Source organism: Zea mays, chromosome 8 (genome assembly GCF_902167145.1).
Source record: "Zea mays cultivar B73 chromosome 8, Zm-B73-REFERENCE-NAM-5.0, whole genome shotgun sequence".
In the NCBI taxonomy this organism is placed as follows: Eukaryota; Viridiplantae; Streptophyta; class Magnoliopsida; order Poales; family Poaceae; genus Zea; species Zea mays.
The window spans coordinates 141,394,347-141,400,450 of NC_050103.1; the positions used below are offsets into that span (position 1 = coordinate 141,394,347).

At 45.3% G+C, this 6,104-nt stretch overlaps 1 long non-coding RNA gene across 1 annotated transcript; it reads left to right on the plus strand.

Moving 5' to 3' along the window:
- Positions 1–1,555: 1,555 nt before the first annotated feature.
- On the plus strand, positions 1,556–2,077 carry LOC111347722 (uncharacterized). Its single transcript, NR_151730.1, has one exon. It is a non-coding gene; the product is annotated as an uncharacterized lncRNA (long non-coding RNA).
- Positions 2,078–6,104: the final 4,027 nt, after the last annotated feature.

Sequence of the window (6,104 nt, forward strand, 5' to 3'; positions counted from 1 at the left end):
CCCGAAATACCCGAATTACCCGAACTTTCATGTGTCATGTACTCATGTCATGCTTAATTATTAATTTGTGCATCTATAATTATGTGTAAGTGTGCATAACTTGTGATTGTAGATTGCTTGTGTTTTATATGTCCATGTATATCATTATTCAAACTATATTTTTATACTAATTTAATAGGGTGCATGTGTTTTTATGAAGCCAACATAATAGTTCGGGTAGTTCGGGAATACCCGAACCCGAACCCGAAATTCTGGGTACCCGAATTTTCGGGTATTGCAAAACCCGTTGTAATTTCGGGTATCGATTCTCAAAACCCGAAATTTTAAAAACCCGAAATACCCGACCCGAAATTTTCGGGTAACCCGAACGCCCACCCCTAATTGTAGGGTAGATTACTAGATTGTGGGACAACCTGAAGCTGTGGGAGCGCCGGACGCGCCGTGGTGGGAACGTGGGATGTGAAGCGGCGCCGCGGCGGCATCGGCGCGTTCCCAGCCATCTCCTGACTGGTGGCGATGACCGTAGGTTGTACACGGCAGGCACACGAACCTTCCTCGCTCGGACCAAATCAGGGTTGCACCTTTGCCGACCGACCACGACTCGCATGCTTTCGTCGTCGACGTGCACGCCACGACCAAAAAAAAAAGCCGCAGTGCTAGCCTTTTCCTGTAGGAAACACCCACGGTATCCTCCTGCAAACTGTGGTGGAACGAAGAAAACCACTGTTGGAATTGGAATGCTAGCTTCGCCTGTCACGGATTTATCGATATAAATATTATTTTACCGTCCTCATTTAAAGCTCCTCCATGCAATAAGAAAACAAAACAAAATACCTTGCAGGAAACAAATAAACAGACTAATACTCTACCAGTCTCCATTCAGCAAACAAATGAAAACGTGCTTGACCGAGTCTTTCTACCAACTAACTAATTGCACATTTTCAGCCTTTCGCTGCGGCTTGCTTCTGCGATTTTAATCCAGACAGTTGCAACAGTCCAAACTATAGCTAAAAGACGGTTTAGGGTTTAGATTTTATCTCAAAATAAAAAATGATTTTTATTTCTCGCTTGTCCAGAAACACCTTACTCCTCTCTCAACGGCAAACCAATTCCCAGTGGAAGCAAAGCAGACGCGATTTGATGTTCGTCGGATTTTAAAAAATGTCCACGTGCGTGTTCAAGTTTTACGACCTGCTATGTGTGTTCAGATTTTTAATATATATATAGTATATGTATTTAGAGCTCTTAGCTCTGGTTAACTATAGGAAGATATTAGGATTTAACGGCTCTATATTTTTTAATGAAAGCTGATTTTTCTCATCGATACCAAGACATTGTAAATCTCAAGGTTTTTTCGGTCTATTTATACTCGTAGTGTTTGCTTATTTTAGGATTTTACAGTTTATTAATAGAAAAAAAAAGCCAGCAGCAGAGCCCAAATCACAGCCAGCTGTAACACTCACCATCCAGCCAGACCCGTTAGCCCGCAGCTCCAGCCGCGTGTGCGCTGTGCGGTGTCCTCTATAAAGTACCCGCCGTTCCGCATATTTCCCCACCACCGCAGAGGACCTGCGCTCGCCGCTATCATTCGTTTCTGGACACCCTTCTAGCCCCGCCGCCACCACACCACCACCACCAATGGCAGGAATCGGATCAAAGGCCCTCGCCGTGGTCGCCGTCCTGGCGGCCGTCGTCCTCTCGGTGGCCTCCGCGGCCGAGGCGCCCGCGCCCAGCCCCGTTTCCGCCGCCGCCGGCGCGTCGGCGCCGTTCGCCGCGGCCCTCGTCGCCTCCTCCGCCGCCTTCCTCTTCGCCGCCGTCCGCCACTGAGCCGATGGGGCCCTTCCACCGCCGCCTAGGTCTATTTATTGGAGTGGTATTCAGTAGTACTGGTACTAGGGAGATTTCTTTGTTGGTGTCGTGTCGTCGTCGCATTTTGGTCGGATCTGGTGTCCTTGGTGGGTGGGGAGGGTTTGTACCGCGTCGTGGTGTCGGTTGTGTGATCTGATTCTGATCCCCTTGTAGATACTCTGCTATCTCGCCGTGATCGTGAGTGATGATTCCGTCTGGTTGCTACTGATACACTATTGTTCCTTATCGGTTCCATTTGAGATATGCGTTGTTCTTAATCTGGTCTTTCTCTGCGCTTGATTTATCTTTGCTCCGCTGGCTCTGTGTACTGTTGTTCACTCACTCCACTGCAAATTTCGCGTCGCCGTCTGGATCCGTGGCGTGGCCTCTCCCTCCCTCCTGCTGCGGAAGAGTCAAACATCCTCCTGTTTAGAGATGGCAATGGGGACCCGATCCCCGATTCCCCGTAGGGAATTCCTCCATGGCAATGGGGACCCGATCCCCGATTCCCCGTGGGGAATTCCTCCATTAGGGGATGGGGACGGGGAAGAAACTTCCCCGCAGGGATATAAACGGGGAAAATTTATCCCCCGACGGGTAAACGGGGATGGGGACGGGGAAGCATTCCCCATCCCCGTTCCCCACGGGGACCCGTTAAACTTGCACGTGACTATATTTTTTGTGTACTAGTTAACGACAAAAATAAATAATCATTTTGATGTATGCCATAATGATTTCTTATATCTGACAATGTGTATAAGTGACAATGTTTAACATAATAACAAAGTATGTATGTCTTAATTGTAATTTAAACGGGGATGGGGATCCCCGTTGGGGATTTATCCCCGCGGGGAATGAGGATGGGGAAAAAATGTTCCCCGCAAGCGTTCGTGGGGATCCCCGCGGGGAAGTTTTTTCGTCGCGGGGACGGGGATGGGGAGCTATTCCCCGGTGGGGAATTCCACGTTGCCATCCCTACTCCTGTTTCTGCGGATGCGTAGGAGCAGGCCCGGCTGAGAGCATAGGCTAGAGGGGCGACGGCCGGGGGCCCTAGAAAGGAAAGGGCCCAAAATTTCCATCTATATATGATAAACTTATACGATGAACTGCTGTCTAAAATCGATGAAGCCGGCAAAAAGTATTTTGGGGTTCTTTTAGTTTATGATATGCACACTATTTTTACAAAAATATATAAACATATAATTAGTACTATTATCTCTTTCAACCATGTGAAAATTTTTAAAAACAATAGCCTAAAGAATCTATACTGTCTAGTTTGTCCGGAGCCAGCCCTACCAATTAGAAATAGTCGTTTGGAACCGTTCAGTGAAAAAGAGGAACCGGAGCTCCATGAGTTGCATCAACCCAGTTCCTTTAGATTTGATTCCACTTCGGATCCGCGTCGCGTTGCATCGACGCAGGTTCTTTTGTGGCCAGGAATTAATTCCTGATCTGAGGTTAACATAGGAGTATCTCGGTCAGGTGTTTCGATCTGTTTATTTTATGTACTCCATCTGGCAGGACCGCAGGAGAATGAACCTGGGGGTGTGTGTAGTTTAATGCTCTTCGTTTGCTGGCAAGATTCGGTGTCTCGTTTATGAATGGTGGCACCCAATGACCCAATCCTACGTTGGTTATCTCCGGCGGGCTTCCCATCCACCACTATCACACCTCTTAAGACTTCACTCTCGTCCATGCTATTCCACTTCACTCTTGCCCATGCTATTCCATTACATGGACTGTAGCAGACTACAACTTATAGACATCAGCTTTTCTATTTCAAAATTAAGTAATTTATACAGATTTATTCTAACGCACACCGTACATAAGTTTAAATTGGGACCTATGTCCCTAGAAAACATATATAATGATAATGTATAAGTTATAATGGTTCATATAGCAGTGGAAAAAGAAACGTACCTATTAAACTCTTTGTTGTTTAATATCTATCTGAACACCATCAATCTTTTTGTGTTCTTTGAAATGAATTCTTCAATGATGTGCTAATATTCAATCTTCTGCAACACTTCGCTCTCAAGTGATATCTGGGGCCAAATCAGTAAGTCTTTGAAATATTAGGTTCCTAAACAAATCGATGCAGATGTATATAGATTAGAAAACATGGAAACATGAATCAAAATTAAATGTATAGGAATTCACCATGTTCAAGAAAAATATATAGAAATTAATCTGTTGCCTTGCTGCGATGGGTTGAATTTTGATAACTAATCCAATTTTCGATGTACCAACGAATCTGAGAGCACCTAGAGGGGGTGAATAGGTGATCCTGCAAAATCAACTCTAGACAACACAAACTTGGTTTATAACGAGTGTTAGTGAAAACTAAAACCAAGTTGTTATGAGTAGAGATGGAGAAAGCGAGGATCTCTTCACTTGATTGCTCTTTTTAAATGTATATCAAACTTAGGAGCAATAATACAAGTGAATATGAGAACAACAATCGCAACAAAGCAAACGCACAAGAGACACATCGATTTTAGGCCTGTTTGGTTCAGCTTTTTTCTAACCAGCTTTTCCGAGAATCTAGCTGTGGAGAGAATCTAGTTGTGTAGAGAATCTGAGTATCATTAGGATTACGTGCGGAGGAAGATAAAGTTGTCTATGGGGTTCAGGATCTATAAAGTGACGGATTACTACTATTGCGACAACTCAACCGATTATATGTTTATGTTGATTTTGAATGGTTTTTACCCAAACGAATTTTATAGAAGCTGTCTGAAAAGCTGAGTGTTTGGCAGTCCGCAACAGCTTTTGGTGGCCAGAAGCTGCGAAAAGCCGAAACAAACATGCACTTTGTCCTGTGGTTCGGTCAATGACTACTCCACGTTGTGGTGACCTCCTTCAGTCAAGGGTTACACTCAACCACTCTCAAGTGATCCAAAGATCAAACTTGAGTACCACGATTTTCTTCCTTCTATCAAATCCCGTTTGTGAGGAATCTCCACAAGTTGGAGTTTCTCACGCCTTACACAAATGATCTTAATCAAAACCGGAGTAAGGAGGGAATAGAAACAAAACAGTAGAGTCACAATTATCTAATGATTTTATCGCAGCAACAAAACACACACAAATCAAGAAAAGAGCGCAAAAATCAAAATGGTAGTCACAACTCAAGAATACGCTCAAATCTCTATCTAATGAATCAGCAGCGTAGTTGCGGAGTTTCAGAGTTATAGTATGCTCAAAGTATACTTGTGTATTGCTCCATGTCGCTTAGGGTGTTCTTTTATAGCCCCAAGGGGGCTAGAAGACGTTGGAACTCCATTTGGAAGACCCTGGTTGCCTTTTGTCCGCGGGTGTACCGGACTATCTAGTGCACACCGGACACTGCACATTCACTGATTCCTTTCCTTAATCGGTCGAACCGTGAGTTGCCAGCCGTTGGTCACTTGGCACACCAGACAGTCTGGTGTAGCTTGGTGATCGTTGGCCAGGCTAACATGGCCCGCGCGGATTGTGTGGCCGACCATTGGTCAGGCTCACGGCTGGCACACAGGACAATTTGATGAATTATAGCCGCAGCGTATCAGCGATTTCTCTGCGAGCGACCTATTCGCTGGCTGATAGCCTAGGCACCAGACACCGTGTTGAGGTGGATTGGAGTGTAAAACTGCATGAGATGAAATAGTGTGTGAAATGAGTTTCAACTAAGTAAGAGTATTTATAAATTGACTGAGAATAAAATTTGTAATTTTTAATTTTTCTGATTTTTTTGAACTCTAAATAATCACCGACGGCTAGTACCTGAAGACCACCAAGTCACTCTCATTTAACTCCTCTCGCCCGCGTCTCGGCTGCCGGTAACGCATCGCCCCGGTGGCGCATTCCAACGCGGGCAAGAGCGGGTCGCCCCAATCTCGCCGAGCACGAGCAGCGGGAGCATCGCCCATTGGGCTTGCATCTGAGATTACCACCACCACGTCAAGCACACTTGTACCAACACAAACGCTCCGCAGGAAGAGTCAAAGCGATAAAACCTTCTTTTCGACTACTACAAATTCCGCTTACGTACGCCCGCTGACAGTGAACCCCCAGCAGGTGAGGTGGCAATAAACTGATCATCACGATTGCATCGATGGGGGCAACAGGTGTCACAAAATGTTGGTATTCTTGACAAAAAATTCTTAACGCAGTTGCCAGTTGGCGACTGGCAAGGGCAAAAAAAACCTGTCTATTCTCTTCTCCGTCTACATTATGCCAAGACACGAACATAATTTTGAACGGCAACTGAATTA